Here is a 12,940-nt window from a genome sequence, read left to right as displayed (position 1 = left end):
TTTTGCAGTCATTACGGGTACAAAGACAGGAAATAGGAGAGCAGTTGCTCACTGGTCTTACAACCCATGTTGATGCTAGTATAAATTCCGTTACACGCGAGGTTAACAGAGTAAAACAATCACAGAACCACCGGCAGATGTAACTGATTTCAAAACCACTGTTGACAAACGAATCAAGAAAGATGAAGAAAAGTGCACAGACTGTGTCGTTAAGTACCCGTCTTGAACAAATAGAGCTGGTGCAGAACTCTGACACAATTAAAGCGAATTTGAAAAAAAAAAGAACAGAACTACACGTAAACTACAGAAGGAATTGTAACGTTCTTTAAAAAATGATTCTTTTAGATTCTTAAGTGAGTATCTGTGCACATAACAAATAAATAAAATTGTCTTACCTCTAAAGCGGTAACTGTGGAACGCGATATATTCTGGTCTCTCACAAAAAAATAAAATATGCCAGCTACAGGCTCAGCGGTGTGCAATGCTGACTGCAATACTTGAAATGGCCATGAAATTGTTTTGGCTGATAAATGAAAACATTTATGAAACGTCCAACTTCTTTGAAAAACATGTGACCTGGACAGGGAAGTGATACTGATTGTGGTGCATCACTAACACTGAGTTCTTTTAGCAAAATTATATTGCAAGTTAAGTTTGTCTTTTCAAAAACATCTACGATGGAAGTTACATTGGTTAGAATAATATATCATATTTACTAATTGATCAACAAACAACGAGATTTATACAGCAACTATTACCTAACCTCATTAAACCACCATAAATGCAAATCTACAAATTACATATAGCTCTGTTAACAAACCATAGAAGCATTACAAAAGTGAAATATCTAACAAGCCTTTTTATCAAATCAGTTTACGTATATTCTGAGGTCACTCAACAATTACAAATTATCAGCCAACTCATCTATACTACTGGCAAAAGAAAACATCATAATTATTTAACATCTTTACCATGCTTGTGCGAAGACTTCTGCTTACATGTTCTCGTAATTTCAAATTATTCTAACAGTTGGTGGCTTCACACAGCACACCATGAAAACTGCCTATTCCATCATCTTTCGCTCACAGACAGCTACCTGCAACTGTGCGCCCAGCGCTCTCTTACTTCAACACTGCAATTTCTGACCAGAAACAGTATCTTTGGCTCTGCGGTCGTGCACAGCGAGCGATTCGCTTTCTAAAGCCTATCAGATACATACATTGTTTATAATATCATAGTTTCAGGTTAGATTACATTATTATTCTTGAATGAGATTTTTACTCTACAGCGGAGTGTGCGCTGATATGATTGGAAGGTAGGAGACGAGGTACTGGCGGAATTTAAACTGTGAGGACGGGGCGTGAGTCGTGCTTGGGTGGCTCAGTTGGTAGAGCACTTGCCCGCGAAAGGCAAACGTCCCGAGTTCGAGTCTCGGTCCAGCACACAGTTTTAATCTACCAGGAAGTTTCATTATTAGTCTTATCATATTCAGGTGTCACATACGAGTGGGCCCCAGTAAACTCCTTTCAACATCTTGGCATGCAACATATAGACAGACGCCGAACACACGTGAATGTTAAGCACAAAATGAGTGAAAGCCTCGTTGGATACTTTTCGAGACCTCATTAAAAAGTTCACTCAGCATCCAGCGTGGCTGCCAAATTGCACGTGACGGCCAACGAGTAACTACAGATGAATTATGTCGCCTGTTATCCATCCGTAAGATCATCGTGACAGCCCTTATTAAAAAATAAAAAAAATGAAGAATAGGCTACTCAAAGATTTGTGCACGCTAAGTACCGAAAATGTTTACCGTCCAGAATAAAGAGGCAAGGAAAACAGTTGCACCAGATATTGTGATCAGTACACTCAAAAAGGTTCATTGGGGGCATCACCTTGAAGATGCGGAGACCTGTGCACCAGTGGCTGGAGAAGGAAGACCTTAATTTTTAACACAAAGGTGTAGATACACTTGTTTTAAATTGAACAGTTTTGTACATATATGGTGATGTTACTGAAAAGTGACACGTTATTCGTTAATGTTGTAGCTGTTATCCTATATACATGGCGCTTGCTTTTGTTGTAAAATAAAAATTAAATACTTAAGAGGCACTAGTTTCTGCCTCACCATCGTACCTTTCTTATGAAACTTTAGATCACATGTATTAAGCGGTTTTAGGAAACCACATAAAACACTGTTTCTGTATGGCACGAAATGGATCTCAATCACCGTCCTTGTGAGTGTGAGTTGTACTGCCTGTTTAGTTTCGACCGCTGTGGAATTTTTAAGACATTTGAAATTAGAAGTAAAGTGTTCGCAAAAGAAGCCCGCGTCACACAAACTACACCAAGAGAATACCAAAGTCATGGAAACCTAAATTTTGGAATTACTGAACTAAAATAAAGTTGTCGTGTTTGATCTAATCTCTTCAATCTTCTTGTATAACTCATCAGACACGAAGCCGTTTTTCGAGAGCAGAAATGTTTGGTGACGTAACACGGTGTTAATCTTTAGTGTCAATGAATTTTTATTCCCTACCGCTTACTGGATGGTGTCGTAAAAAAATTGTTTTCTTTAGCTCCAGTACTTCAGCTCACCCCCCCAACCCTCCCTCCCCCATCTCCAACATCTTCCCTTCATTTTCAGGCCTACGCCTCTTATGACATGATGCACCTCCGAATTAAATATTTCTAAAAAAAGTTTATTGGTTATTCATAAAACGAACTGTCATTGACTGTTGTTTTTACAAGTTTTTCAGTAAGAACATTTGGGGGACGGGGGGGGGGGGGGGGAGGGCCAAGAAAAAGGATCATGCACCAAGCTCGATACTAATAAGTATAATTGATTTTATTAACAACCTAATATTGATTTTTATCTGCACATAATCTAGGCAGAGTAGAGATTAAGAACAAAATGAACTTCCTGAAGAATGCTGCAGTATTTATCAATCCAAATTATGGTGTGAAAGTTTAGAAAACCTTAAAGACTGTATGTGTTATGATCAAACAGTAACTAGCACCAAAATCTGATCGAAATACTTGATGTAGAAAAACGCATATACAACACACCCAAGAGAGAAACGAACTCGTGAAACACTGTTTTAGAAAGGAATTAGAAAGGTGTTTCGCGAAGATTTTATCATGGTACCACTTAAGCTAAATATTTTTGTAATGCACAAGGAGAACAATTTAATACGAACTGCTTTCATTCATCATAACACTATCAAAGATAGTACAACAGAGATGAAACATAGCTAAAGACGATGCTGCAACAAGACAGAGATGAAAAGCTGACATCTCTAGAATAAAATTTTTGGCATCGAAATAAAATTATTTGTCATTTACTGAGTACAAAATGCCTTCAGGTTGTTTATATTTTTACAGGTTTCTTGCCACGAATGAAAATTAAAACGCTGCACCGATATAAAACTGTGTTACTTCTCAAAATATGCAACATTTCATCGTGACAGCCCTTATTAAAAAATAAAAAAAATGAAGAATAGGCTACTCAAAGATTTGTGCACGCTAAGTACCGAAAATGTTTACCGTCCAGAATAAAGAGGCAAGGAAAACAGTTGCACCAGATATTGTGATCAGTACACTCAAAAAGGTTCATTGGGGGCATCACCTTGAAGATGCGGAGACCTGTGCACTATTGTTATCATTCAAAATTTCTATAAGATTATAAAAAACGCTAATCGCAAGTATATTTGCACTACTGATAAAACTTACCGTTGTAGATTAAGCAGTACTTCATAACAACCAAAGTTCAACATCAGTACCATGCTTTACAAGCACTGTGGACTCCCCAATGAAATATTGCCATTTGTGAGTAGTCCGTATTACTTTTAAAGGTACATGCAGTTTCCTTATTGACACTACTGACATAAATTATTATAGATTAGGAGACAAGGTTACTTCAGTTTTTGTATCACGCATTAAATTACCGAAAAAACACAAAAATTTGTACTGTAAGGGGTAGTCAAATGAAAACTACACACTCGCCACAAAGGGACCATGTAATGGTTCCTTTCAAAATTAATAACTACACGCATTGAGACATTTATCCCACTGGGAGACGAAACGATTTATTCCTATTTCGTAGAATGCTAAGCCGACATCCTCGCATGTCTTTTGTTAGATCTCCAAAGATGAGAAAATCACGGGGTGAAAGATTGTACGTTGCAGAGTTCTTACCAGCCAAACTGCTGAAGTGTACCTTTCGTCCCGTTGACAGTGTGTGAGTGGGCATTATTGTCCAACAGGGTGATTCTGTCCGATAGCCTCACTGGGTATTTGACTGCATAGCGCGTCAGAGTTTCTCAAAGTGTCTTCATAGCGCTACGCGTTGATTGTGGAACTTTGCATGAGGAACTCGGCGAGCAGAGGGCCCTTGCAGTTGAAGGAAAGGATCATAATGACCTTGCCGGAACTTGTGTGAGTAACTTTGGATTTCTTTGGCGGGGAAGATGTGGCATGATTGAACTGTTGGCTTCGCTGTTTGCCCTCGGACTGTCAGAACGCTGCTGAAAGGAACCATCTTGTTGCGAGATAATGCCCACCTACAAACTGCCAGTTAGACGAAGGCAACACTTCAGCGATTTACTTGGGAAACAATGCGACATCGTCCGTACAGCCCGTATCTTTCACTGTGTGATTTTCGCCGGCCGCTGTGGCCGAGCGGAACTGCGCTGCTTCTACGGTCACAGGTTCGAATCGTGCCTCGGGTATGGAGGTGTGTGATGTACTTAGGTTAGTTAGGATTAAGTAGTTCGAAGTCTACGGTACTGATGACCTCAGTTAGTCAGATAGTCTCATAGTGCTTAGAGCCATTTGAACTATTTTGCGTGATTTTCACATCTTTGGTGACCTGAAGAAAGACATACATGGACGGCGTTTTCAGTCAGACGAGTAAGTGCAGGAGAGGGTGCAGTTTTTGGTCCGTCAGCGGCCGACCATGTTCTACGAAACAGGAACTGATCATCTCATTTCACAGTGGTGTAAATGTCTTAACGTGTGTAGTGATTATTTTTGAATGGAACCAGAACATTGTCCTGTTGTGGCAAGTGTTCAGTATTCATTTGAAAGCCTCTCTTATAACATTAAACGTACAGTTCAAAGTGCGTTTTTCGATGAGAATTAACAAAGTAAACAAAGTTATACATGGATAGCAGCTTAAAGTCGTAAAAAGCAGTTTCAGCTAGTTCATCATTCACCAAGACATACATCTTCCCATGCTTGTAATGCATTTAGCATAACCGTAAGATCAGGATACCTACCATCAGCAACAATTTTTTTGTTGATACATAAATTGGTGATTGAGCAATAAAAATTTCTGGGTGGTAGAGCTACTGAAATATGTTTCCCTTAGTATAATTGTCTTACTGATTCTTGATTCCATCGGCAGTTATCGAGGATCTGGCTCAATGGAGTAAGTTCTTCAATACTGATCTAAGCACTTCTTTTCTGTAAGCTATGCTTCATATTCTCGCATGAAACTTACAACAATTGTGCAACTGAATCTTCCACCCTAGTTTCCACAACCATTGTAGGCTTCAAGTAATAATAGATAACAGTACATGATATATTACTTCTGATGATACAATAATTAACAACGGAGAGATCAGATAAATCAAACAGTGTTGACTACACACTAAATGATAGTTCCATAATATCAATTTCATTCAGGAAATAATTTAATACAAAACAGAGACATCTATTAATTCTATACATAATACTAATAGAAATGGTATCATGTGTACATATAAAAGATAGGTGGAGGCAAATGGTGGGCAGAAATTAATACGTTCACAATTTATTCTACAGTACATGTAGGTCTTAAAATATTCAATAATAAACTCACATCCCCAACAAAGTAACATAGGCACTGGACGGACTACCAAGTAAAAAGCCAAGTTTTCACATTATAATCTAATACTGTGTAAATCTAATAAACATGGATGGTCCTATAGACTATAAATGTGTCAGAATTACATCACAATCAACAATGTGTGAAAATACCAATGACATGTAAAAGGTTACACTTTTACAGCCAGTAGAGCTGCTGAGAAAAACTTATAATTAAATTCTGTAAATACAACTATGACCACTATATTCGCAATGTTCCTTCTACAAACTTCTAATCGTTGTTTAACCATTTTATTTAATGTTCATGTTAATGTAATTGTATTCTCTTGGCCTATATTTGTTTTCCATCAAATAACTTTCTTCGTTAAATCTGTACATCCATAATGTGCTTATCATACTTATTCTTTTCACATTATTTCAGTCAACGCTTGTACTTTTAGTTGGCCAGAAGGTTATTTGCTACATTCAGGACTTGTTAATTTCCTCCTACATCTGTCAGTTTCAGTCTTTCACATGGAAAAACATTATGTCAGTGCATGTGCCTTTTGATTAGCTTAACGGTGGATATCTTCTAGAGGCCAGACAGATAAGTAATCAAGATAACGCTCTTAATGGCCGTATAATCTGACAAAATAGACAAATATTGCGAAAATCTGAAGAAAGAGTGTAAGCTTCTCAAGAAATTTATACGACTTCTTTGGTTTTTAATAAAACAACGGGAACTACAGTGCAAGACTTGTCTTCAGTAACAGAAATGTTGAAGGATTTATCCTGCTCACAACTGTGACCAAGTCTACCTATGGGGATGGGGTTGGTGGACAAACCCCAGTTGCCGGCCGAAGTGGCCGTGCGGTTAAAGGCGCTGCAGTGTGGAACCGCAAGACCGCTATGGTCGCAGGTTCGAATCCTGCCTCGGGCATGGATGTTTGTGATGTCCTTAGGTTAGTTAGGTTTAACTAGTTCTAAGTTCTAGGGGACTAATGACCTCAGCAGTTTAGTCCCATAGTGCTCAGAGCCATTTGACAAACCCCAGTTAGGCACAGTTGATAAAAACTCCACATAAGGGTATGCAACTACCTTTCGTACAGAACTCAATGATAAACAGTAAAGACTTCAACAATTTTATTTTTAAAAAAAGTTTTGGCCAATGCATTACAATTTCTCTTTGTATGCCAAACAATAACTTGGTCTCACTCCTTGAGGTCTACTGATATCTGATTTTAGTCGTATAAATCTAGCCCCTATACCGTTTTTTATTCAAATACAAAACTTTTGTAGATATACTTATCTCTTTGTGGAGTTACAGGGGCAAAGCTTCATATGACAGTGTGCCATTTGCTCCTCTAGGTTCCCTATGCGTAAACGTACCTGGCCCATACAATAAATTTGGAACTGAAGCCCTAACATTTGTTTCTCTTGGCGGACATGTTTTCCTTGACGGTTGGTGCACACTTGGAATGAGCTGGTGTGTCACGTGTAACGTACCATTCATCTTCGTATCTGACCAAGCACTCTCCAGTGGCAGTTGTTGCCTACATCAGGTGCGCAACCCACACAGTTTGTATGGAAAACGAACACACGTAAAACTGATGTTACCTCTACTATAACACATATTACCTCCCTTGTCCATATGTTAGAATTGTTGTTCTCTTTGTATTATGGGCACGGCACTGAAAATTTTTAGAAAAACTGAAAAGGGTAAAATTATAATATTAAATGATTTTATTGTTTTTCAGAACATTCACCCTTAACATCAACAAAGTTTTGCATTTGATGGAACCAGTCCTTAAAATAATAGTTACATGGGAGTTTAATTCCAAACTGTTCCATAACATTTTTTGAATATAGATCCCAATACTCATTCAAGTCAAATCGCTAATACTGTATGAGATCTGCAAGGCATATTCACTACTGACAATGATGACATTTCTACTTGTTTCCTTATCTCCTTTCCCCTTGTTACAATGAAACAATCCGGTAATTACATTAGCCTTGGGACGTTTATTTGGCTCATGAAAGTGAAATTTCATCTAGGGAAACAGAGGAGCCGTAAAGTTATTTTTGCTGAAAACCCTTCTGGACACAGGTGTAGAGCAGAGGACAGTCTTCCAGCCCAAACCAGCAGGGACTTTGAGTGAGGATGAACAGTGTGCCATAAAACTGCATTCTGCGAGAAGAGAAAGGAATCCTTTTTAGCCAAAATAAGAATTTGAAAGACAAGTGAAACATTAAGCCACATACCTTGGAAGCAGTTGTTAATCCCACTGGAAGCAGCTAGAAGGAATCTTTAAATTTTAGTAAGGCATTCTCTAATTGCCTCGTGGTAATTATTTCGGGAGTGGGGGCGAGTTCCTGTGTTTGTGTATGTGGACATGTTTTTGACTGACTGAAAATTCTTCCCCGCGCCATGGGATAAATATAATTTATCGCTTAACCACCTCAAAATTTTACAAGAGAAGGACATTGTTAAGCATATTTATTAAATTATCATTGGTGATAACACTCAAGGTCTACTATAAGAACTGGCCACAAGATTCTGACCCTGGCAGAACCAGCTAGGTTTTGTGAAGGAAAGGTAGAGGATACTTGCTTTGGAAGTGCTGCAAACGACGCTTGTTTCAAATCTGAAGGCAGTACGTTGCGTCTTCGAGCTGCAGAGCCAGATATCTCTGACTTAGAGCTGAATACAGAGGTCGAAGTGAACTCAGAATGTTTGGCCATCACTGTCACCCTCTTCTGCCCTCGCACATCCTAAGAGTGGCATGGCATGGCCCATCATTGCAGCGACTGAAACAAGGCGAATGTGAAGTCAGTTAGTTTGCATCAAGCTTTAATTTTGCAGATTTAACTATCATATGTAGGTAAATGCAGCTGTCATGCGCTTACACTGTTGTGATTAATTGGGCCATCCACAGTAATTTTCACTTAATAAGCTCTTATCCATTTCCTCTCTTCTTTTAAATTTGTCCCACCTCTGTAGGTCACCAGGAATAGAGTCTGTAGCGTCTCAGGTGTATGCTAAACAGTTCAAACGGCACCTCAAAAAATGATGGCACTCTTCCTCAGGCACTTCAGAAGACAGGTTTTTGTAACATTTCATTGCTTCACCTCTTAACTAAAAAGGTTCAAATGGTTCAAATGGCTCTGAGCACTATGGGACTCAACTGCTGTGGTCATAAGTCCCCTAGAACTTAGAACTACTTAAACCTAACTAACCTAAGGACATCACACACATCCATGCCCGAGGCAGGATTCGAACTAAAAAGGGATTCTATAAATTTTGTCATAAATTTTTGGAAGAAAGTAGAAAACCCATGGTGCTACATCACTCTGTATGGTGGACGATCCATATTGCTGAACGTTAGGTCCTACAAGTACCCACTTGGTTTTGTTATATGTAATGATGAGTTGTTGTGAAGTAAATTTTTTCCGTTCATGACATTTTTTATAGAACTTTTCGATAAAGAGACATTTATGTACCAGTCGGCAGTAGTGGTGCACTTATATTATAATGTTATAATAACCTAATAATGCTATAATAATCTACTTTGGAAAAAAATTAGTAACCGTATTCTTACCATCACCACTAATTCGTCTGACTTCTAATCTTAGGGTACATTGAACGAGACGACTGACTTTCCCTTTCAGTATCTTACCAATATATTCAAGATTCATCACCAGTAAAGATATTTCAAACCGTATTTGAAGTGGCACCTTGGAAGTTTTCCACATATTTTCTGCACCCTTCAACTGTTTTTGATCCGGATCAACTTATGTGGAATTCATTGACAACAACGTTTTATCACTCCTGGCTACTTACAAAAAATGTTTTGGATGTGACTGATACCAATGCCCACTGTCGCCTGAAATAATTCATAATATGTCCGTCGATATTACTGAAGCGCTGCTCGGACACTGACAATATTTTCGTCAGTTCCAATTTCTAGGGCGATCTTCGCGAAATTGAACGCTAAGAAAAAGAAACCAATATCTTTTGAGTTTACTGCACCCTTCTGACTTGTAATCTTAGGGTACTTTAAAAACATTGAACGAGACGACTGACTTTCGCTTTCAGTATCTTAACAATAAATCCAAATTTTTTTCTTAGATGACACTTCTGTACCAAATGCATTTTAAAGTGGATCTATACGTTTTTAGGTGTTAATGAATACTTAAAATCGAAAAATAGTAGCATGGAAATTTTCTCTATTCTAAAGGTTTCTCACGTGTTCACAGAAAAAACGATGATAATTAACAAGCTATTAAAGCAAATCGAAAAAAACTACCTGCCAATCAACTTATATAACATTAGAAAACAACAGTCAAAATGAAAAAAAATTATTCGTTTGTCCTTAGAACCATGGTATCGTAAAATTTTTCATAGTCTCCCTTATACACTAGAATAACAATTTTAATACGTGAAACAAGGCAGAAAGAAGAGTCCTGTGTCTAGTCAGTAAGTATATACAACTTGTAAAACTTCCATTACAAATAGTGCAATAAAAATATACAAAGGTATTACACACACCATAAAAATTCTAAGCAACACACATTATCTAATGAAATTGTAAGAGCATCTTTGCTAGAGCAAAGCTTCCATTTACATAGAGATTTGTTTAAACATCTGATATGCAAGACTTGGAACCAGCAAGCGCAAAACCTTCTACAGCAAAGATTGCAAGCTCGTTTCTAGGTAAAGCCAAAACTCATTTATATATTGCAATATTCCCGTTAAATGTTCTGAAGTTATGTGTGTGTGTGTGTGTTTTAGATATGTAAATAAATAAAAAATTCTGAATTACAACTGAAACAATGCAAATAGTAATCTTGTCTATTGTCTTTGTACACTCACAAAACAGAGAAAAACACCCTTGTAAATGGTAAGTGCACTTTTATATACAGAACAATGAATAACACAGAATCGTTATTAAATTAATTAGAAAGACACAATATTTATATTAAGAGGGGATAAGAAGGATGTTTTAATACAAATATACTTGCTAACTAGTCAACACACTAATGGGTAAGTAGAGGAATGTTATGAAAGCCTGAAGAAATTGTGGATGAAGAGAAAAAAAAAAAAACGCCTGCATCATTGTAATGAAGGATTAGTATGAGTGGTAGGAGAGGTTGGAAGAATCGGATTGGGAAATAGGAACTACAGTGGTGAAAGGGTAGTTAATTTCTGCACAGAAAATTCTCTTGTGATTGAAACACATTGTTCGAACATCACAAAGACAAATATATAGATTGACATCTAGGTTGAAAGACGACAGATACAAAGGTTTCCAGAATGAGATATTCACTCCGCAGAGGAGCGTGCACTGATATAAAACATCCTGCCAGATTAAAACTGTGTGTTGGGCCGAGTATCGAACTCGGGACCTTTGTCTTTTGCAGGCAAGTGCTCTACCAACTGAGCTACCCGATTACCACTCACAATTCGCCCTCACAGCTTCAATTCTGCCAGTACCTAGCCTCCTACCTTCCAAACTTCACAAAAGCTCAACTGTGAACTTGCAGAAGTAGCACTCCTGGAAGAAAGGACATTATGGAGACATGACTTAGCCACAGCTTAGGAGATATTTCCAGAATGAGATATTCACTCTGCAGCGGAGTGTGCACTGATACGATACTTGCTGGCAGATTAAAACTGTGTGTCAAGCCGAGACTCGAACTCGGGCCGTTTTCCTTTTGCTCTACCAATTGAACTACCCAAGCACGATTCAAGGTCCGCCCTCAAAGCCTTCACTTCTGCCAGTGCCTCGTCTTCCAAACTTGAAGCTGTAAGGGCGGGCAGTGAGTCATGCTTGGGTAGCTCCGTTGAAAGAGCACTAGTCCATGAAAGGCAGAGGTCCCGAGTTCGAGTCTGGGGCTGGCACACTTTTTAATCTGGCAGGAGGTTTCATATTGGCGCATACTTCGCTGCAGAGTGAATCATTCTGGAAACCTTTTTATCTGTCGTCATTGAACATAAATATCAATCTATGTCTTTGTCTTTGTGGTGTTCAAACAATGTGTTTCCTATCACAAGAGAATTTTCTGTGCAGAAATTAACTAGCCCTCCACACAGGTTTAATCTGCCAGGAAGTTTCAGATACAAAAGTGATTTTGTCATGACTCAAAAAAGGCACAAATACTGCCTAAAGAATGCCAGAGTATATCCTGGAGTAGACACAGATTCGAACCACTAATTGGTGGCGAACTTGCAAACAAGATTGAAGAGAGCGAGAGGGGGAAAACCAAGAGAGAAATTTTATATAGAAAAACTAAAGGAAGAGGGTAAGGATGCTGCATTGGAAAACACATTTTTGTCAAAATACAGTAGGAGCCACAACAAAGAGAGTGCAAACAGGAGATGTCAGAGGATAAAACCTTAGGAAATCTGCAGAAGAAGATGTAAGGATATTGTTGTTGTTTGTTGTGGTCTTCAGTTCTGACACTGGTTTGGTGCAGCTCTCCATGCTGCTCTATCCTGTGCAAGCTTCTTCATCTCCCAGTACCTACTGCAATCTACATCCTTCTGAATCTGCTTAGTGTATTCATCTCTTGGTCTCCCTCTACGATTTTTACCCTCCACGCTGCCCTCCAATACTAAATTGGTGATCCCTTGATGCCTCAGAACATGTCCTACCAACCGATCCCGTCTTCTGGTCAAGTTGTGCCACAAACTTCACTTCTCCCCAATCCTATTCAATACTTCCTCATTACATATGTGATCTACCCATCTAATCTTCAGCATTCTTCTGTAGCACCACATTTCGAATGCTTCTATTCTCTTCTTGTCCAAACTATTTATCGTCCATGTTTCACTTCCATACATGGCTACACTCCATACAAATACTTTCAGAAATGACTTCCTGACACTTAAATCTATACTCGATGTTAACAAATTTCTCTTCTTCAGAAAAGCTTTCGTTGCCATTGCCAGTCTACATTTTATATCCTCTCTGCTTCGACCATCATCAGTTATTTTGCTCCCCAAATAGCAAAACTCCTTTACTACTTTAAGTGTCTCATTTCCTAATCTAATTCCCTCAGCATCACCCGACTTAATTCGACTACATTCCAT

This window comes from Schistocerca piceifrons, chromosome 6 (genome assembly GCF_021461385.2).
Source record: "Schistocerca piceifrons isolate TAMUIC-IGC-003096 chromosome 6, iqSchPice1.1, whole genome shotgun sequence".
Lineage (NCBI taxonomy): Eukaryota > Metazoa > Arthropoda > Insecta > Orthoptera > Acrididae > Schistocerca > Schistocerca piceifrons.
Note: the sequence above shows the minus strand (reverse complement) of the source record.